The sequence below is a fragment of the Panthera onca genome, chromosome C1 (genome assembly GCF_046562875.1).
Source record: "Panthera onca isolate mPanOnc1 chromosome C1, mPanOnc1 haplotype 2, whole genome shotgun sequence".
NCBI classification, from domain to species: domain Eukaryota; kingdom Metazoa; phylum Chordata; class Mammalia; order Carnivora; family Felidae; genus Panthera; species Panthera onca.
The window spans coordinates 49,146,240-49,169,824 of record NC_138346.1 but is presented as its reverse complement, the minus strand read 5'-3'; the positions used below and the strand labels follow the sequence as shown (position 1 = coordinate 49,169,824).

At 35.2% G+C, this 23,585-nt stretch overlaps 1 long non-coding RNA gene across 1 annotated transcript; it reads right to left on the bottom strand.

Annotated features, from left to right (window-relative positions):
• Positions 1–14,338: 14,338 nt before the first annotated feature.
• LOC132673355 (uncharacterized) lies at positions 14,339–22,975 on the bottom strand. Its single transcript, XR_009608012.3, has 3 exons — positions 22,877–22,975; positions 22,082–22,172; positions 14,339–14,432 (listed from the first exon to the last, which is right to left on the bottom strand). It is a non-coding gene; the product is annotated as an uncharacterized LOC132673355 (long non-coding RNA).
• Positions 22,976–23,585: the final 610 nt, after the last annotated feature.

The following is a 23,585-nucleotide window of genomic DNA, read 5'->3' as shown; positions in this document are numbered from 1 at the left end:
TTTTCACAAATGAGAGGCAGTATAGAAAGATTCCACTGGAAATGTTTTTAATATTTAGGAATGAGAGGGTAACAATGCTGCAGCCACACAACTTTATAACATTCCATCCTCAAATTTTTTTTCATCTCACCTGTTTCATTACCGTTAGAGAAAGAGAGGTACCCATACTACTGAATTTGATTGTATGTATGTATTTCTAGTGGATTATCAGAGTGCATTATAACTTCTCCATGTCATTAAATTTGAATATGGCCATTTTAAAGGTGCCTGGATGGCTCAGTTGGTTGAGGGTCCTACTTTGGCTCAGGTCATGATCTCGCAGTCTGTGAGTTTGAGCCCCTCGTAGGACTCTGTGCTGATGGCTCAGAGCCTGAGGCCTGCTTCACATTCTGTGTCTCCCTCTCTCTATGCTCCTCCCCTGCTCACACCCTCTCTCTCAAGAATAAATAAAGATTAAAAAAAAATGAATATGGCCACGTTACTAAGTGGCAGTGTCAGATCTTTAATTATTTTCCTGTCACATCCCCCAGAATCTTCCTAAGATTAGGCTGAAGAGAAAGCCCTAATGAAATAGATGCACCTGTTTTGTAAACCAGCAAATGCTGCTGGGGGAGGAAGGGTGTGAGTTAAAACAGGGACAAGGGAAGAGATTACAGTGAGAGGAAAGAGGGCACAAAAAGTAGGTTATAACCAGCTGGGTAATGAAAGGAATTCAGTACCTTATTTCCAATGAGAGTGTCCCAGAGCAAGAAAATAATACTCTTAGCTATTTCTGTCAATCTCTTGCTGATAGACAGCTGGTGCTGATAGGAGGGAAAAAGGACTCCTGAAGATTTATGGACTGTCTAAAGACTGAATCTGGATAATTTGGAGAAAAGGTTTGACACAGAATCCCCTGATCATTCAACTGACAGGTACCAAGTTAGACCTACCATTTGGTTCAAAATTCTGGGCTATATTTACTAATTTATTTCTTTTTCTGATAACCTGAGAGATTACCTTTGATTGGCACAGGGTGGAAATTGCTGAACATTCAGTCACCTATAGCTTGGGTGACTATGAATCAAGATGACACATTGCTAAGACAGCTGTCTGTGAAGGGAGATGATTGGTACCACATACCTGAAATATCATTTGATTTGCTCTTTCATCTACACTGAGTATAAATTGGATGGAATACCTTTAAGGAAAGAGACAAGAGAACCTGGTTTGTTTGAGAGCCATGGACACAGGGATGATATGGTTGCCTCATCCCACCAATGCCTGTCCTTTAATACTTGTCAGAAGACTTATGGTACACCCGACTAAGGTCTTGTGTAGGATATCCCCAGTTAATGGTTTCAAGGAGCACACAATATTTTGGCTCCTATTGTATACCTAACTTGTACCTGTGCCGTGAATACCAAATATCAAAATATGAGGTAGTTTGAATAGCACTAGCTCTACCAGGCCAGATGTAACTTAGGAATTTTATGAATCAGTTTAAATTAGTTAAACAAATTATTATCAGTTTGAAAAATACTTGCTAACACTTACCGTGTTATTATCTTGGAGATAATACCCTGAAAACCTGTTGTGCTATTTTTACAAAGTACACCCTAAGCTTTGAAACAGTGAGTACTATATATGAGCCTCATTTTCCTGTAGCCAGAATACATAGGTCTAGGAATCAAGGTGTGAGAGTGGTCCTTATCACAAATAGACCTAAAGTCCCACTAAAATATATTTTTACCCCTCTATCTGAAACTTTAGTCTGGCTGAAAAGCATGTTTCCACTGAAAGATGTAATATTCACATTGAATTGAAGAGGGAAATTTACTACTTAGCTATTGGTGGCATCTCATGCCAAAAAAATAGAACAGAAAAAGAGGTTGGTGTAATGGCTATGGTGACTGATTCCTAGCACCAAGTGGGAAATTGGCTTTCAGCCTGTCATATAGTGAGGGCAGGAAGTATTAGTCTAGAATAAGAAAATTTCTGGGATATCTTTAGATAGCTAGTCACCATTGTCCTCAGTTTTGTTAGAAACCAGGTAATTATAAAAACGAGGCTGGAAATCTTGCAAAACTGGATATAGAAAATGAAAAGAAAGAAAGAAAGAAAGAAAGAAAGAAAGAAAGAAAGGGAGAAGGAATCAATTGGCTTGTATTTCCACCCCCAGGATAATGAAGGTTAAAGCAGAGGGGACAGATTGTCAATATTTAACTGTAAATTTTGAGGCACAATTTGTCCATAGAACAGGAGCAATAATTTCAGTATAGGATAGTGTTAAAGGGTTTGGTTTTGGCATTAAACACAGATCTCTCATATTTTCTACTATATATGATATTGGGCCTGTTTCTTAGATTTTTTTCCATGAACTATCTAATCTGTTTCATAGCTTATACGGTTGTTATCAAGATTAAATAGGATAATGCAAAGAGATTATCCCAGTATCTGACAGGTAAATATTTATAAAATAAAAGCTTTTATTCATATTACTACAACATATTATCAGATGAAAAATAATTTGGATATGGAATCTAGAATACTAGACATGGAAAGGGAATGTATAACAATTTTTTTAAAGCAAGGATCACAAATTTCAAAAATTTGATAAATTTATATTCTTTTCATCACAAACCAGTTTGGCATGCAAAAATTAAAAATGAAATTATCTCTTTAACTTGAATCCATGAATCTGGAAAATAGTAATTGACTTGCTAGTTGGCATTATTACTTCAAATTAGGGGGATTCTAGGGGCCCTGGGTGGCTTAGTCAGTCAAACGTTTGACTTTGGAGGAGGTCATGATCTCCTGGTTGATAGGTTTGAGCCCTGCATTGGTCTCTGTGCTGTCAGTGCAGAGCCTAGAGCCTGCTTTGGATTTTCTGTTTCTGTCTCTCTCTTCCTCTCCCCTGCTCACACTCTGTCTCTGTCTCTCTCTCTCAAGAATAAACATTAAAAATTTGTTTAATTCAAATTAAAGGAATTCTTAGGCAAATTTTATACATGCAGTAATCATAGATATAGTATCTATCAATGATTACTTTTAAATTATCTTTTTGTGGGGCGCCTGGGTGGCTCAGTTGGTTAAGCGCCCGACTTTGTCTCAGGTCGTGACGAATCTCACGGTTTGTGGGTTCGAGCCCAGTCAGGCTCTGTGCTGACAGCTCAGAGTCTGAAGCCTGCTTCAGATCCTGTGTCTCCCTCTCTCTCCCCGCCCCCCCCCCCCCCCCCGGTTCACGCTGTCTGTCTCTGTCTCTCAAAAATAAATAAATGTAAAAAAATACATTACCTTTTTGTAAACTTAAAAAATATTATAACTGTGTATGTTTGTGTGTGTGTGTGTTTGGATTCTTTATGAAAATGGGATGGAAAACTGCTTTAAAAAGTATTTTTAAAGAACATAATCATATAATCCCAAAATGTAAATTAAAAAAGGGGATCCTGTTTTCTTTCTTGAGACAGCTTGTGTCACTGACATTTATATTGAACCCCTATGTCCTTCCTCCGTAATCCTATGATTAATCCCTAGCTGACTGGAATGATTTATCATATTTGGAAATTAATGGAAGAATTTAGGGGAGAAATGTAATTGGAACTGAACAAGGGAAACAGTCCATGATTTAAAAAGGAATTCCAGACTCAGAAAAATGACAAAACCTAATCTCCTACTAGATTAACATTAAAATTAAACAATTAAAATTAATATAAATATAAGGTGGCCATTACAGGCACATGATACATTGCTTTTAGATAAAATAACCCTAAATATGGCACATACTTCACAAAACCTTGCTCAAGCTTAAAACATAAAACTTTAAAAGATCAAGACTCATCAAAGCTCAAGACAGATTTTTGTTTGATTTTTCTTGCCTCGAGGACTGTTTTATCCAGGAAGATATTCAAGCTTTTTGGCATATGAGTATTTGCTAGTATAATTCCTTTAAAAGGAAAATTGACTGCCTCAGCCTCTTCCCCTGGACACACCTTCAAAATAAGCTGTGAGACCTAGATCTTAATTTAGTCTTTGTAACAGGAACTTTATTGGTGGTGGAGAAAGTCACAGGGTGATTTATTAAAGACCATTGAGTCTCTTTTGTTCTCTTATGAATTCTTTAGCCTTTCTGTTTGGGTTTGAAAGTTTAAGTATAATAGAACTCCTAATCCATGATTTCTGGTATTGGACTTCCTGAAATACACCTCTACTTCTCATTCAGTTGGGGTATTGATCCTTTGAAGGGCATGTCTACATGCCCTCTCCGCTTGATTTCAAAAGCCCAGAGCTGTTGCTCCTCTCTTGAAGTCAGACGAATCTTTGTCTAGGGAGGAATCAACAAGAAACCTTTACTTGCTATGTCTTGAATAAGATTTATCCTGCATTTTTGCTGACACTTCATTGCAGAACAATAGTATACAACGTGTGCTTTTGAAAAGTCCTTTTCTCTAGTTTCCAAATGTAGATTTGTGTTGCCCCTACTACACATTGATAAAGTCCAACCTCAGCTCTAAGTAGAAGCAATTTTCTGTGATAAAATAAGCAATATATTCCTGTGAAGGTTAATTTTTAAAATATTAATCTCAATATGAATTTTTCTATTGGCTTTTATTAAGAGGAGACCCTCTCACACCCAGCATTTCTTGAAAAAGGAGGCAGAAAGCAAACAGTTCTCAGTACTAAAGTCAGTCAAATCAAAGAATTCAAACAGTTAAATGTTTAGGATTTTTATTTTAAAGATTCCAAATTAGATTATATATTTCTGCAGTCTCCTACAATAAGGCAAGAAATAAATAAATCTTAATCAAACATCGGAGTGATGGGAAAGAAGATAGAGTTGAGCAATATTTAACAGACAGCCAAAACAGAAGGACTTGCTAAGTTTGGATGAATAATATTATGTATAAAAAAGGGAACGAATAAATGACGATGGTGAGGTTTCTAAGTCCTAACCATTAAAGTGATACCATGCATAGAGATCTCCATCATAGCACCAAGAAATGCAGGTTTAAAATAGAAACTATTGAGGAAAATTTACAACCAGGTAATAGTAGAGTACATGCAACCCTGCAAATATTCATTATTCTCCAGCTTAAGAAGGCACGCACCATGACATAAATTTTGTCTTTATTTCTGGAATTTCAAATACTTGGTTTTGGACACCTGAAGTGTTTCTCAAATTTCATTATCCTATCTCCATTACTTCTCACATAGTTTTCTCCTTTTTAATGGAATGTTTTCAATTTTATCTTCCAAAAATTTTATTACTTTAAAGCATTTTTCTGTTGTATATATTTAATTCAAACAACTTCTGTTTTATTCTCTGAGTACTTTTATTCACAGAATATATCCTTTTCATCTTTCTGAGGAAATTGTCTTTGGTCATCCAAGCTTATTTTTCCTGAAGATTTGTCTCAGAATCTGATTTTCATGAATTTTCCTCAAATATTTGGGGAGTCGTGGCTATACATTCATGTTTAAGAGGGAGGCACTAAATTGAGCAGAAGCTTGGTGTATTTAGGCAAGGCTTATCAAGTAAAGCCTTCAAATCAATAATCTAAAAGCATCTTCAGAGATATAATTCAGGCTGGTTATAATACTCAGATAAAAATCTTCCCATTCCCTGTGAAAAGGATACAAGCCTGGCTGCCAATAAAGGAGGTCCAAAGATGATTCACCGGGGTGCTACCCATGTGCCATAGTGCCGACTGTCCCTCTACTGTAACATAGAGTTTCCATTATCATTCCACCAAGCTCCACTGTGAGGGTGAAATGGATTTCTTCCTTCTAGAAGCCAAGTTCCCTCCCCAAATAATAAATCTCTCTGTTTCTTTCAGTGGTGATGAATCCAACTCTCTTTTTTCCTTTAGAAATGAATCCTGTCTCATAGTATATGATTGTTCTATATCTGTTATTACTAAATCAGAATGTGCAGCCTCTAAAAAACCTAAATATTGGGTTTTCAACATATCTTATTGTTTTCACTACTGCATTCCTGAAGTTAGATGTTCCTGGAGTGTTCCATACAGATACTCTGGATCACCCTCTTCAAAGACCAAATTTTCAGCTTTCTGCTATTGTAAAGGAAGACTCTGAAGATCTATTCATTTTTTGAGAAAAAACCAACAAGTCAACAAATCCTTTTGGTGGACAAGCTAACTCTGTCCCCATGTTTAGAGTTACCCATTTCTGAGGATTTTATGGCTTTCACAGTGAAAATAAGTTACTTTTGGGTTTCTTCTGCTATGACTCAAGTACTCTTTCTCAAATTTGCTAAATCAGTTTTCACTAATCCATGCATTTCTCAACATCCAAAATTGTGTTCCTAAAGATCCCTCTTTTATTACTTTTTCCTGAAGCATGTATTATTTATTTAGGTGAACATTTACTGTCAATTTAGTAAATTTTTAGGAGGAAACATGGGCGAATACATATATTTAATTTGACATATTTAATAAGAAGTCAATCTAATTGTTTATTGGATTTTAAACCTCAACTTTTAAAGTTATATGTATATATATATATATATATACATATATATATATATATACATATATATATATATACACATATATATATGTATATATATATGTATATATATGTGTATATATATGTATATATATGTATATATATATGTATATATATATGTGTATATATATATATGTATATATATATAGGTCAGCACTATGACAGTGTGACTTGTGCCTATTTTTTCTCCCCTTTGATTTATAATTAATCAGGCATCCATAGATAAAAGAAACAAAAGTGTTTCTGTACAGCATACCGAGACACCTGACAGATCTATCCATCCGTGTACCTCCTGCTAATGGAGGAGACAGAGTGAGGGAGGTGGCAGTAGAGGTTCAGTGCAGAGGTGGTGAGAGCAGAGAAGGCAGTGGCCAGCCAGGCAGTGAGTCAGAATGACTTTTCTGGTAAAGAAGGTGGAGGGTAAAAGCAATGAGGGTCTGCCAAGTCACATGTGCCGCAGGTGGAGGGACCAGTTGCTTTCTCTGAAAATAGGCTGCAGAGACTAGAGGGAGGGAAAGGAAAGGGAAGTAGGCAGACAAAGAGAACTGAAGGATGGCATCTCCTGCTGTCTACTTCAGGAGATGAGAGGACTGCCTAAAGACCTCTGGGATTGTCCCACTTGAGCACCCCCCTACCTGGATGTGGACACACTCAAATCTCCAAGTGCTATGTGTACACCTTCTCCTACTCAGCTGCCAATCTTTCCTTTTTATTTATTTATTTTTTTAGTGCCAACCTTAGTGAGTCTGCTATGTTGAGAGAAACCAAAAACTTGTATTATAACACCACATTCTGCACATGTCCACTTCCGGACTTCAAGCTATATTATAAAGCCGTGGTAATAAAAATAGTATGGTCCCAACACAAAAAAATAGACACATTGGTCAGTGGAACAGAATAGAGAGTCTAGAATTAAATCCAAGCATACATGGTCAAATAATATTTGGCAAGGGAGCCAAGAACACTCAGTTGGGAAATGTTAGTTTCTTCAATGAATGGTACTGAGAAAACTGAAGAAACATGCAGAAGAAATGAAATTGGAACACCTAGGTGGCTCAGTTGGCTTAGCCTCTGATTCTCGATTTTGTCTTAGTTCATGATCTCATGGGTTGTCAGATTGAGCCCTACTTCAGGCTCCACGCTAACAGCACAGAGACTGCTTGAGCTTCTCTATCTCACCCTCTCTCTCTGCCCCTCCCCCACTCACACTTGTTCTCTCTCTCAAAATAAATAAACTTAACAAAAAACCAACAATGAAACTGGACTCCTATCTCATGCCATTCATAAAAATTAACTCAAAATGAATTAAAGACTTAAAAATAAGACCTGACCCCATAAAATTCCTAGAAGAAAATATATGGAAGATGTTCCTTGGTACTGGTCTTGATAATACTTTTGGGGGCATGTTTCCAAAAGTACAAACATCAAAAACAAACAAACAAACAAAATAAACAAATGGGACTAAATCGAACTCAAAAGTTTCTGCACAGTAAAAGAAACAATTAACAAAATGAAAAAACAACCTACGGAAAAAATTACAAACCACATATCAAATAAGGAGTTAATATTTAAAATACATAAAGAACTCAGTCAACTCAGTAATAAAAAAAACAGTTTGATTTAAAAAATAGAAAAACTGAATGAAAATATGCTCAACATCACTAATGATCAGGTAAATGAAAATCAAAACCACAATGAGATATCACCTCATACCTGTTAGAATGGCTATTATCAAGAAGACAAGGGACAAGAGTTGCTAGCAAGAACATGGTAAAAGGGAAACCTTATACACTATTAGTGTGAATGTAAATCGGCCCAACTACCCTGAAAATTCAAAATAGATCTACCATACAATCTAACAACATCACTTCTGATTATATAATCAAAGGAAATGAAAACAAGCTTTGGATGAAATATATGTACTCCCATGTTTATTGCAGCATTATTCACAGTAGCCAAGATTGGAAACAACCCAAATGCCGGTCAAGAGATAAGTAAATAAAACAGATGTATACATATACACAATGGAATATTATTCAGCCATGAGAAAGATATTCTTTCATTTGCAACAACATGGATAAACCTTGAGTATGTTGTGCTAAATGGGATAAGTCAGACAGAGAAAGATAAGTACTATATGACATCACTTAAATGTGAAGTCTAAAAAAGTTAAACCTTTTTAAAGGAAAGAGTAAAATGGTGGTAACCAGGTGATAACGTGAAGGGGATAAGAGAGATGGTGTTTAAGGGTAGAAACTTGTACCAAGTAGTAAATAAGCCATAGAGATCTAATGCACATTATAATGAATATAGACAATAATATTATAGCATAATCATGTAATGTGATAAACACCAGGACTCATATTACAACATAGAAATATACCAAGGTAATACACACCTTAAATTTGTATATCACATGTCAGAATTTTTATTTAATAAAAAACATATAATGCTAAAAAATGTTTAGATGGCTATCTGTTCTTTACCTGGTGAAGCCAATAGATCATCTCCCTGGAGACATGATAAATTTCAAAAATTGCAAGTGTGCAGTTAAAAAATCATTAATAGTACATGATACTTGTATGGCATTAGAAGGATTGGTTTCATATTCGGTAGCATTGTTTTCCATATCAGTAAAGTGGGTTTATTCCTAACAAACTTAAATATGTTGTTTTCCATATCAGTAAATTGGGTTTATTTCTAACAAACTTAAATATGTTTAGTGACTTTAAATAAGCTACATTTGAACCATCAAAACAATTTCTTGGCATGGGATCAGAAAAAACACAATTCATTTATGTAAATCAAATAGTTAAAGCCATCAGTCAATAATAGCATGATGTAATCATACATCTCACAATGACATTCTCTTGAATCAATCAATACCTTAAAGTATATTGAAAGCAATTCCCTGAATATATTTCTACAATTAAAGATATCTTCATCAGAGGGCTTAGAAATAATCGAAACACTTTAAGATTTTCCTTCTCCTTAAGATAATTTAAAGAAAATGATCAAAGTTAATTTTTAAATACATATCCATGACAGATTGAAAGTTGCACTAATATTTGATATAAGATTTAAAAACCAAAATTTATAAACCTATAACTGATATTTTTACCAAGATGGAATATTTTCTCTTTTTTTATGACCTTATTTTTTAAAATGTAGAATCACCCTTTTCTTTTTTCTTATGCAAACAATCCATGAATATCATGTTGCCGTGTAGTTTTGTTCTATGTAATTGAGATTAGATTTAAGTTATATATTCAGATAAACTCCATACACACTGCCGTCCTATCAAATAATTGTTGACCAAAGGCATACTAACTGGAATACATTTAGGTAATGTTTAGAAAAGATAGCATTTCTCATATCTATCAATATACAGTTAAGTCGTTCACTTAGGGTGATCTTCAAATACCTAGTATATAAAAATGGGCTAAAAATAAATCATTACACTTAGGTAATTAATATTTATTTGCAAAGATCTTTTCACAAAGTTTTTATAATAGCAATCTAGTTTTATTATTTATTTATTTATTTTCTTAACATTTTTATTTATTTTTGAGAGCTAGAGAGAGACAGAGCATGAGTGGGGGACAGGCAGAGACAGAGGGAGGCACAGAATCCGAAGCAGGTGCCAGGCTCAGAGCTGTCAGCTCAGAGCCCAATGCTGGGGTCAAACTCACAAACCATGAGATCATGCCCACGCTGAAGTCGGACGCTTAACCCACTGACCACCCAGGCATCCCTAGCAATCTAATTTTAAATGTATTCAGTGTAGATTTCAGAGTGCTTACTAGAAAATGCAGGTACAGGAGAAAAATAAAACTAAAAAAGTTATACACAAAAATTTAAGAGCGGTTATTTGTATTATTATTGAAACCCCCTGCTTAAATGGCTGCTATGTAACTAAACTCTCTTAATTCTTATCATATTACCCTTAAGTGTTTTGTCTTTTTTTCCTGATATCTTTTTATTCCATTTCTTAAATGTGGATAATTGGTCAAAGACAATTAAAAAAATATATTCATTAGGGACTCCTGGGTGGCTCAGTTGGTTAAGCATCCCACTTTGTCTCAAGTCATGATCTTGTGGTTTGTGAGTTCAAGCCTCACAGCATTGGGTTCTGTGCTAACAGCTTGGAGGCTGGAGCCTGCTTTGTATTCTATGTCTCCCTCTCTCTCTGTCCCTCCCCTGCTCATGCTCTGTCTCTCTCTCAAAAATAAATAAACATTTTTTAAAAATTTAAAAAAATATTCATTATTTCCCAAATTCCACAGGATAAATATTTTTTTCCATTTAACAGAACATAAAATGCTCCTTGTGATCTTTAATTTTTTTAACGTTTATTCATTTTTTTTAAGAACGAGAAACAAAGCGAGAGCAGGGGAGAAGCAGAGAGAGAGGGAGACACAGAATCTGAAGCAGGCTCCAGGCTCGGAGCTGTCAGCACAGAGCCTGACGCGGGGTGGGGGCTGGAACTCACAAACCTCAAGATCATGACCTGAACCAAAGTCCAAGGTCAGATGCTTAACCAACTGAGCCACCCAGGTGCTCCTGCCTCCTGTGATTTTACCTTTGCTTAGCATTCTAGGCTTATTTCTTTATTAACATTCATCTCCAGCAATTACAACGTTTATTGGGTTCCCTACCCAATTGTTGGGTTTATCAGAGTTGGGTTTTTCACCTTTCTGGCATTGCTCAAATGGTTTCCTTTCCCCAAAATTTTGTTTTCTAGTTTATCCAACTAACTGTACTATGAGGTAACTTTAACACAAAATTTTCTTCTTCTCAAAACCAAGCTTTAGTACCATCATCAGCAAATCCATATTACCATACCTTTACATGTTAAATCATTGCAAGTGTTTTATCTTCATCTGCTTTTATGTACTTTTGTCCTGTTAGACCAAGCTTGTTGCATCCATTAGCTTTGTCATTAACTGAAAACAACAGAATCCAACTAAACTTCCTGAATGAAGGAAGAGATTTAATTGTTTCTTGTGATATTTCAGGAAGTTGGACATTCAAAGTTGGTTTCAGGGAATTATTCAAATCACCACCACTGATATCATCCCAATCTACTGTTCTTGGCAGTTTGGTATTAAATGTGTTGCCCCATGTTTCGGGTATTTACTGCATAAATGTAGAACATACTAAATGAACAACAATTTAGTTTAGCTTTGTAGACGAGCTTCATTGGGCCACAAAATCATAGTGCATTTAATTGGCCATAATTTATAGTTAAATTAGTATATTGAAATATTGAATTTAATGTTTGAATTTAGGATAGTAAAGTCTGAAAATGAGAAAAAAAATCTTTTTTTTTATCACATTGTCTATGATGGACTAGTCACATCTAATTTAGGTCACTTTTGTCAATATTTCCTGCTCTATATATTAACTCTTGAAGCTAGAAAAGCTTTCACCAAACTGCACAGTTATATTATGAGTGAACTAAAAAAACAAAATGAAACAAAACAAACACACTGTTTATTTGATAGCTTATCAAAAATAAGAATTTATAATTTGATTTCTAGGGCTTAAATATCCTAAATACCCAACTTATTAATGGCTTATCATAAAAATGTATGCACAAACAGGTGTTGATAAACAGAAGTTGTTATCCACTAGAAACATTTTTTTCATGTTTACTAAGTTTTATGGTAAACAATGCAATATATAATAGTGCTTAATTTGTGTGTTGCTAACAATGCTTTGGAACATGGCTAACATATTCAATAGTGAGATGGCCCTGGACTTACTTATTTACACTTGTAATTTACCCATACCATGATGACTAACTCTCTCAATAACTCCAGCCTTGTGAGACCCTACTCTTCCATTCTCCATGTATCTGGATTGCCTTGTGCTCTGGCATTTCAGGCTCTCTTAAAGCTCCATATTGAGGCTGGCTACTATGTGGGACTCTCAGGAGATTAGGAAAAAAAAGAGAGAGAGAAAGGCCAGAATATTTATTCCCATGGTTTCTTTCTCTCTAAACCCTAGTTTTGCAATGGTGCTTTCTTAGTTTAACACTGTGGTTTCTGTGGGTAAACCATATTCCCATGGGTACAGCGTCCAACACATACTGCTTTATGGCTGTCTTCCCTGGCTACTTTAGTCCTGGATGTGGAAAAGCCTTTCTAGTATTGCTAGTCCCTAACATGATTCCATAACCATGTCCACTCTTTTGTAATAGCCCATTTATCAATTTCTCTTTAATCACATTTCTGAATGCATCATTTCTTTTTCCTGTGGGCATCCTGAGTAATATGTTCTGCTCTACTTTTTAACTTTTCTTGCATGTGTTACCTCCTTAAGTACTATACAGTTTACACATTTAACATGTATAGTATTTATTGCCTGTTTCTCCCTACCAACGTAAGTGGTACATGAGCAGGGGAGTATGCCGTGTCCTAGAATAGATCTAGTATATCAATAGATATTTCAAAATATTTGCTGAATAAATCATTTGAAAATTGCATTCAGAATTCCAATCTGATATACTAAGAACGCATCTTCTTTTGTTGCTAACTTGATTGAGAAACCCTGTTAGTGTCAAACTGTTGGAGCAGATTTTTTCTTATATCTGAAGCAACATTATCCATTATTCAGCCTATAGAAGCAGCTCCAGCAGACCAGGGTGAGTTCACTAAGATTACGAAAGAATCTATTAAAGTTGTATTGAAAGGGACAGCAGAGCTTTGGGGCTTCCGGCTGGGGTACTTTCTCACGTTGGTCTCGGTGATACTTTGAAAAGGAAAAGAATTTCCTTCCCTTTTAACTACAACACCCTAGGTCCTTCATGTTTCACATTACAAATACACCTCTAATTTCTATCTCCACTACCAGGTACCCCAGTCACTTTAATAGAAGAACACTGAATTAAAGTACCAATTGAATCAGAATTTCACATGGAAAAAAAAAGTCAATACTTGGGGAAAATACTTTGATTAATTGCTTGACTTAGTAATAGTGCCACTACATAATGTATTGAAGGTGAAAGAGGGCACAATTGTAAACAGAACTCCACTCAGCAAAGTGAGACATATGATGGAGGTAGTTTGAAGAAACCAAGTTACCAAATGTTAATTGTGTCAAGAGTTCAAAAGAGTAGAGTAGTGGTTATGTAGAATTCAATATTTATGGTCATAATATGGCCAGAGAAGAAACACACATTTGAAAGGAAAGAGAGAGGGAAAGAAAAAATGTAGCCTAATAATGTGGATTTTTGTTTATAATCTTGATCTGGAATATTTTTTTATAAGTTGATTGCCAAAATCCATTAATAATGAAACTTTATCTTAGCTGACACAATGTTATTTATTTTTCTGACTTAGTTTGAATATTTATGAGTTTCCATGCCTGGACTCTGATTGCAATGTAATAAATAAAATATGTAGTATATGCAACTTATTATCTCTCTAAATCACGACCCCCCTCAGTGTGAATTCCTAAACACATATGACCCCAGGACTCAGATTTGAGATTGTAGACCTATATTATTACATTATAGCTCCTCCTCTCCATTACTGGTTGTGATGGTAATTAAAAAAAGTTTTTTTACATTTATTTATTTTTGATAGAGACAGAGCACAAGTGGGGGAGGGGCAGAGAGAGAAGACACAGAATCTGAAGCAGGCTCCAGGCTCCGAGCTGTCAGCACAGAGCCCAAAGTGGGGCTCGAACTCACAAACCTTACAAGATCATGACCTGAGCCAAAGTCGATGCTTAACCGACTGAGCCACCCAGGCGCCCCTGTGTGGAGGTGTTTTTTAGAAGTGATTAATATTTAAATCAATAATCGACTGAGTAAAGAGATTACCTTACATGAAGCACCTGGCTGACTCTGCTGTTGGAGCATGTGACTGTTGATCTCAGGGTCCTGAGTTCAAGCCCTACATTGGGCATGCAGCTTACTGAAGAAAAAAAAAAAAAAAAAAAAAAGACATTACCCTCCATATGCGGGTGAGCTTTATCCAATTGGTTGAAGGCCTTAGAAAAAAAAAGAATGAGATCCTCTAGAGATTCTGCCTCTAGATTGCTTTAGACTCAAGGCTGAAACATCAATTCTTTTCTGGATCCATGCTCCCAGCTTGACCTGCAGAATTCAAACTTGCCAGCCCCCACAATTGTGTTGAACCAATTCCTTAAAATCTTTATTTATATGTTTATCTATCAATACAGCTATATAATTGATTCTGTTTTCTCTACACTAGCTAATACACTAACTAAAAATGTCACTTACAAGTACACTTCAAACCTGGTTTCTTTGTACTTCTCTGTATTGTGCTTCTTGTGTTACATGCTGTGGCCAGGTTGTTGTTTCCTTTCCATCTGCTAAATGTACTGTGCTCAGTCCTACCAACAGGTTTTCCCACAAGCTCCTATCTCTCTGAAGATCATGCTGCATCTTCCTGAATGGTGTTCCTGCTTTATTCAGCATACATATTTTAGCCTAATGAAAACGTTCTCAGTGAGGTGTCCCAATCGTCTATGATTAAGAATGGTTACTCCGTAGGAGGCTTCCATGGATTTTCTTTTTAATAGAATTTATTTATTAGAGCTGTTTTAGGTTCACAGTAAAATTGAGCAGAAGGTGCCCAGGTTTCCCATATACCTTCTGGCCCCACACATGGATAGTTTGCCCTATTATTGACATCTCCTACCAGAGTGGTACAATTGTCACAATTGATGAAATTCCATTGACATCATTATCACCCAAGGTTCAGAGTTTACAAGAAGGTTCACTCTCGGCGTTATACATTCTGTGGGTTTGGACAAATTTATGACATATACCCACCATTATAGTGGTGCCCTAAAATAGTTTCACTGCCCTAAAAATCTTCTCCATTAATTCTTAATATTTCCCTTATCTTTATTTACCACAGTTTGTCATTTGAAGAGGTTCTTACCAATCATGGGAAATTATTACTTGAGTAAGGCTACTTAAAGTAAATTCTTTGGCATAGGTCAAAATTATATTGTAAATATAAAGCAAACAAACAATTAAATGAGATTAAAAACATTTCTGTAAATGTATATAAATAATACAATATTTCTTCAAATTGAGATTACGTACTGAGTAAATGAACAAATAAACAAATGAGTGAGTAAAAATGAGTTAAGTTGATTTTGTAGATAATTTTTCAGAAGAAATTATATAATTACAAAATAAATCATCTTTACAGGAGGCTCTCAAAACATGATCATAAAAGGGTCATTTACTTCAAACTATCTGAAGCTTTATCACTTTTTCCAAAGATCACTCTTAACCTTTTCATAAGATAATGATTTTCTTTAGAAGCATATCTACTATCAACATCTTTGTCCATTTTCTCGTTTTCAGTTGATCACTAGTCTATCTCTGCCAGGGTTCTTTTAAATAGTTTTATGCAAAATATTTATAGCTGGAATGACATGGAGCTGTAGCATCTGAGCAGATACTGAACCAGTTCATTTCAGCTGATTTTCAGCCTTGGATTTGCTATGAGAATATTTTCAAAACCACTGTAGTTAACTTTATGAAATGTTTCTTCTGCTGAAAAATAAACTATATCAGTTTGTAATTGATTTGCATTTTTGTTAGTTAACAGGATACTGGTTTTTGAAACTTTCCCTAGAGAGACCAAAAAAGGGTACTGATATTAAAGAAGACCTGTGTTTGAATAGAAACTAGCTTATATTGTGGTCAGTTTATCAGTTAATACTTTTGTGTCATGGTGATTTTTGCTTCCCTCACTTGAACTTATTGGAAATAAATCTTAATAATGAAAATGGGGTTATGGTTGACTACCACTTAACATCCTCTTTGTCACATTAAAAAGTACTTCCACCCAAAATTAAGAAAGACAGAGAAGGCATATGAGCCATCCAGAATAAACATCAGGGATATGAATTTATAAAAACTGGAATAAAATAATTGGCAAACAATGAATAGCATGTTAGAAGACTAGTAACTTGGAAAAAATATATGAAAGTGTTCTGATTTTCAACATATGTATTTGGAAGCTAATTTTATACTCTGAATACTGGGACGGCTTTTAATTCTGTTAATTTGATTGTGAACATGATTATGCCCAATAAAATATTTATTAACATTTATATGGTATGTTTCAATTGCTGAATATGGTAATGTTTGAAGAATAAAATGGTTTAAATAGAAGAACTAAAGGGAAGACATAAATTATGTTATTCTAAAGCTAGATGTGATTAGTAATTATAGTTTTATAAATGTGAAAATACATGAATTAGAAGCTAACACCATTCACCTGTTGATTTTTGCATGTAGCCCTCATTATACTTCTTCAAGTGAGAACACTTGTGAGTGCATTGTTCTTCATCATTCAAAGATCAGTAAAAAGAAAACAATAGTATTAAAAGAAGAGAGTGTGAAAAATACAATCTCGAATATCAAATTTAAGTAATATGTGTACACGTATGTTGAAAATTATTCTCAGAAAAATGTAAGTGTACTTTTTAACAAAATTTCATACAAAATATATTTTTAATATTAATTACCAATTATGTCTTTTCAGCCTATGTCCTTTCTTACATTCAAACATTTTGACATTCTCAAATTATTGCTTAGGAGGAGGTTGTGACACTCGAAAAAGAAAAATAGGAGCTACTTTCAACTTTTGAGTGTTAAATGGTTACTGTTGAAATCATGATTGGAGTTCATTCTGAGCATGAGCAGTAGATATAAGCAAACACCTGATGAGTAAAAACAATGCTTCCTTTGCCGTCTATCCTAACTCCCATATTAAATAATACTGGTTCTTTGGTATGTTGGAGTAGGGAAAAGTTTCACAAGAGCTAAAGTGAATAATTTTAAGGATAGTTTTAGAAAAGAACTAGTGCTGTGTATACTGCAGACTAAGCTCTAAGGTGGAATGAAATAGTAAAGATTTGGGAATTCTGAATGCACAGAGCTCTTATCCAGGAGGAGTCCAGCAAGTCGGTGTGACTATAGTGTAAAAAGAACAACACTGTATCTAGGAAAATAGTGCCTATGAGGAGAATAACAACTAGAATTGTAGTGTATTAGCTTGCTACTGCTGCTTTACAATTACCACAAACAATGGTCACAAACATAATGGTTTAACATAACACAAATTATTACCTTTTACTTCTGGAAATTAGAAGTCTGAAATGGGTCTCATGGGTCTAAAATCAAGGTGTTGACAAGACGGCCTTGCTCTGTGACAGGCTCTGATGGAGAACCCATTTTTTTTTTGCCTTTTCCAGCTTCCAGAGGGTACCCTCATTACTTGCCCTGTTGCCCCCTTCCATTGTCAATGCCAGCAATGGTCTGATGAGTCTTTCCCACATTGCATAATTCTGATTCCGAATCTCTTGCTTCTCTCTTTAACTTATAAGGATCTTTGAGACTACATTGGGCCCATCCCAATTTTAATATCAATGCCTTATTTCAGAACTTGTTACAAAAATTTACCTGCCAGTGGGTTTCCTGTATTCAGGCCATTTTATTAATGGGGAATTTATTTATTTTGTTCTAAAAGATTTTTTTTTTGTTTTAGTTTTAGGTCTTTAACACATCTTGCATTAATTTTTCAGTACATTCTGTTAAAAATCAAGGTTAGTTTTTCTATACATTTAATCAGTTGTTCAGAAAAAAATATGGAGTTTTACATTACTGTATGAAATTGGTATGAGGGACCCTTGTCAAAAATCAATTCACTATTTATGCTTAGACCTATTACTGGACTCTCTATTCAGTGTCACTGATCAATCTGTCTTTCCTGCTACCAATTTTATAACGAATTTTGAAGCCAATTTGGTGCGAGTCTCCATTTTCCCCCCTTTTTAAACAAGATTATATTGTTTCTTCTAGGTCCTTTGCATTGCTACATAAAATTTAGAATTTTTTTGTACTTCTACAAAAATCTATTACTATTTTGATTGAAATGCTTTTGAATCATATGTAGGGAAAATATTGAATCTCACTTTTGTGTAAAATGTCCTTCTAAAATAAGCCTTATAAATTAGTGTATTGCTTCATAGTTGTAGCCTATTGTTCACATGAACAAACTACTTGTATGTAATGGCTCATTTTTCTTTGATATAAGATTTTCTATTTATGTTGGTTTTTGCAGTGTTTGATTATGAAAGTTCTTTGTATCCATCTTCCTTGGGATTTGCTAGACTTCTGCAGGGTTGTTTTTTTTTTTATAGATTTAGAAAATTATCTGCCATTATTTTTTTACATACTTTTCTTCCCCATCACCTGTCTCTTCCTGTGGAGCTCTAATTGCATGATTCCTAGACTACTTGCTATTGTTGTCCTCCAGTCACTGAGGTTCTGTTTAAATCTCCCCACTCTCTGTTCTTCAGTTAGGATACAGTTTGTTGATCTGTCTTTAAGTCACTAAGCTTTTTTTTCTCACGTATCCTATTTTACTCTTAAGCCAGTCAATACAACGTTTTTTGTTTGTTTCTGCTTTACAGTTTGGTTAAGTTATAACTGATGTATAATGAATTTTTCATATTTTAAAACTATAACTTAATGAGATTTTACATAAGTATAAAATTGCATGATCATCACCACAATCAAGATAAACATATCCTTCTTCCATCCAAGTTTCTTCATGCCATTTTGTAATACATCTTTCTCTCCACTCTCATCCCCTGAAACCACTGATCTGCTTTACATCATTATAAATTAGTTTGCATTTTCTGGACTTTTGTACAAATAAAATGGTGCAGTAGGTATTCTTTACTGTCTGGTTTCTTTTGCTCAACATAATAATTCTGAGAATGATATAAGCTGTTGTATGTATCTTGATTCCTGTTTTATTACTGAGGATTATTGTATCCTCAGCAATAGATACTGAAATAGCAGGATTTGTTTATTCATTCACCTGTTAATGGACATTAAAATTGTTTCTAGTTTGGGGCTATTTCAAATAAAATATCTATGAATATTTGTGTGCAAGTCTCTGTGTATAAATGCATTTTCATTACTCCTGGGTAAATATCTAGAAGTAGAATTGCTGGAAAATCTGTAGGTATATGATTAACTTTTCTTTCTTTTTTAAATATTTTTGTAATGTTTATTTATTTTTGAGAGAGAGAGAGAGAGAGAGAGAAGAGAAAGACAGAGAGTGAGCACAAGTGGGCAGAGAGACAGAGAGACCCAGAATCTGAAGACACAGTCTCCAGGCTCCAAGCTGTCAGCATGGAGCCCAATGCGGGGCTCAAACTCATGAACTGAGATCATTACCTGAGTCGAAGCTGGACACTTAACTGACTGAGCCACTCAGGTGTCCCTGTGACTAATTACAAAAAAAAATTGGTTAAACCACTTTCCACAGTGGTGCACCAATGAAGTTGTCTATAATGCATATTTCAATTTTTTCAAAACCTAGCTGACACTAAAGCATTATATTTTAATTTTAATTTTAGCTATTATTCTTTCGTTCTTGCATTTCTATTTGATTTCTTTCTATAATTTCCATTTTTTGCAATGTTTTTCTTTACATTTGAGCATTCTTATAATACTTGTCCTAAGGCATTTATCTGGTATTGTAACATCTGGTTCTTTGTTACTGCTTTTATTGTGTGATTGATATTGTGAACAATTGCAAGGGGTTTGATGTTCTTATTTGATAAGTACTTACATTGCAGGGTTATCTTCTTGACTCCATTAGGCTTAGATTATCTGTCAATGTTAGAATATTTTTGTCCTCTGTGGTAGACCATGAAACAGCTTAGGAAATACCTCACAAAGTGTGACCTTGTGAGATGTACCAACTGAATGACTAAATTGTTCAATGAGGTCTCTCAAATCTGACTAGACCTCAACTCCAACACCTTCCAGCCATAACACCCTATGGCATCTCTGTTCAACTTGTAGCCCCAAAGAAGCCACTCTCTTCTGGACCCCTTGTCTGTTAATTTTCTTCCTAATCCTTGGTCCACACATGCAAGACCTGCTATACAGACTTATGGAGTCATGTTGCTTCACAGATGTCTCCTCTCCAGTGTCCTGATGAACCACTTCAACAACTGCAAGTTAGAGCTGAGACTCCACCTTCCTGTTCTGTTGTCCAGAAAGTGCCCACGTTTTGAATGAGGTGAATGTGGATTTTTTTTTTCTCAAGGATCACTTTTCTGAGATGTCTGCATATAAATGTCTGAAAAAAGTTGCTTCACATATTTTATCTTGTGCTAAACTTATTTGTGTTAGGAGAACATGTTCAATACCAATTACTTCATTATGACAGACAACAGAAATCCCTCTGCCATTATCTTTCAAAGATTTCTCTACCAAATTATTTCTATTTTCTCTCTGTGGAACTCTTATTACATATTTGTTAGCTGTTTATACTCTACTTCTATGTCCTAAATGGACATCTATATTATACATAATATATGTGTGTATTATATGTATGTATGTAACATATATTCTATATTAATATATTATATCACATATATACTGCAAATACGTATATGTTTACAAATACATAATATATACCCAAATACATTCACACATATGTATTCATATATATATTTAATATTTTATACACTTATATTGGATTGTGAGTGAATTCATCAAGTCTATTTTCAAATCTTTGATTCTATCTTCATCTGAGTGGAATCCACCACTTAACCCACTTATTAAAAGTAGGTTTCTGCTTTCTTTTTATATTTCAATTGCTATATCTTCCATTTCTATAATTTCCATTTGACACGTGTCCAAAGAGGTCATAATTCCTTTTTCTCGCCTTAAAATCCTAATTTTCCTCTCTTGTTTTGGAACTTTTAAAACAATTTCTTGCCCACACATTTCAAATATCTCAAATCTCTTGAGCCCCTGGTTTTAAAGAATGAAGTCTGTGTTTACATATTTTTTTGATGATATCATACAACATTTACTTAGAGAGTTTCAATAAAAGTAGAGATAAGATCATCACCCTTACCTTCAAAATTCCTGGTCTGTAGATGCATACTCAGTAATCATCTAACCATAAACAATAATTGTTATAAAAATAGATGAGATTGTCAAGGGATATATTTTATTTTTACTTTCAGGGTTTTTTTTTTTTGTTTTTTTTTTTTTTAATATGAAGCAAAGATGGGGCTAAAATCAGACTCTAAAAATAGCATCATTTAAAGGATAGGCCAAGGACGAGCCAAGATGGCAGAACAGCATGGAAGCTTTTTGTGTGTCTCACGTCCATGAAATACAGCCAGACCAACACTAAACCATCCTACACACCTAGAAAACTGATTGGAAGATTAACACAACAATCTGCACAACCTGAACTACAGAATTCAGCAAGTACATGACACGAAGAGCTGAACATGGGGAGTGAGAAGACGCAGAAGGTAGGGAACTGCTTTGGGGGGCAGAGAGAGGACAGAGACTGGGGAGAGGGGAGAATACGGAAAAAGCACCCCTCCCCAAAAGCAGCTGGAGAGAAAGTGGAAAATTGGAAACAGCCATAGGGACTAAACTAAAAAGGGACAAAGGAGAGGGCTTAAATTCCATTAAGACTGTAAACAAGGGGAACACAAAGGCTGCAACTCCACAGCTCGATACCTGGTGGTGCTCTGGTGGGAAAGGTGAATCCCCAGGAACAGAGTGGGGTCCAGAAGGTTCTTGGGCCACGCGGGGAAAAGCGGTTCCACTGCTGGAAGGACATTTGGTAGAGACTGTTGAAGCCACCTGGTCCCAGCAGACCCTGGAAGGCAGCCACATTCGCTGGTACTGGGGCAAGGTTGTTGAGGGTAAAGCCTGGTGCCAGATGTGGCTTGTGATTTTCCATAATCCCTGAAACGCTGCTGCTACACTGTCTCGCGAACTTTTTCTGGGGCGGGCTGGCACCTGGCTGCAGTCTCAGGGCACCGGCAGCAGCAGGGTCCAGCAAGCGTTCCTGGGTGCAGCTGACATTCGGCCATTGCTCATTCGGCCACTGCTCAGTGAGACCCTCCCGCAGAGGAGCAGAACAGGTCAAAGCCGCAGCCCTTCAAAACAGCCGGGAAAACAGCCGCATCTGAGACAACACTCGGGAGAGAGGTACTGCCTGGGGCCTGGCCACGGAGAGTGGGAAAGCGGGGAGTGGACGAGAGCTGAAGACGGAGGACCAGTGCTCAATTGCCGATCTGGGAGAACAGACTGGATGGCTGGATGGTGCCATTTTTCAAGGCTCCCGCGGCGCATGTGCACCTACAAGCTCGGCAACAATCCACCCCAGTAGGCTAGCAGCACCATCTAGTGGAGAGCAGAGCCATTACACTGAGCCCTGCGCAACTGGGCCGGCCAATTTCGCTCTTCAAGAACACAAACCTCACCGCCGGCTTAATTTATGGACTATAAAGAACTACATGGACTGACCTCTAGGGGTAAACGAAGCAATTTCAGTCCTACTTCAATCTGTTAGCAGGTTCATCTATTCAATTTTGTTTTCTCTTTTTCTTTTTTCTCTTTTACAATTCTTTTCTTTTTCTTGAATACAGAAAGAGAAAAAACTCATTTTTATTTTCAATTTTTATTAAAAATATGTCTTTAATGTTTATTACTATATTTTTTCCTTTTGTGTAATTTTTTTCAAATTCTACTTTACTTCCATCATTTTATTTTAGTCTACTTCTGTTTACTCACCTTTTCAAATTTTCAAAGAATTTCCTTTTTTTTTCTTTTTTTCTTTTTCACTTCTTTTCTTTTCCTTGAATGCCAAAAGAGAAAAACTTCATTTTTACTTTCAATTTCTTTTAAAAATATTTTTATTTAATTTTTATTACTATATTTTTTGTTTTATGTAATTTTTTTCAAATTATACCTTACTCCCATCATTTTATTTCAGTCTACTACATTGTATTCACTTTTTCAAATTCTCAAACAATTTCTTTTTTTGTTTTTTCTTTTCTTTTTTCTTTTTTTAATCTTTTTTCTTGTTTTTGTTTCTTTTCTTTTTCTTAAATACAGAAAATGAAAAAAATTCATATTTCCTTTTTAATTTTTATTAAAAATATTTTTCTTTAATTTTTTTCTACTATATTCTCTACTTTTGTGTATTTTAGTCTACTTTAGTGTATTCATTTCT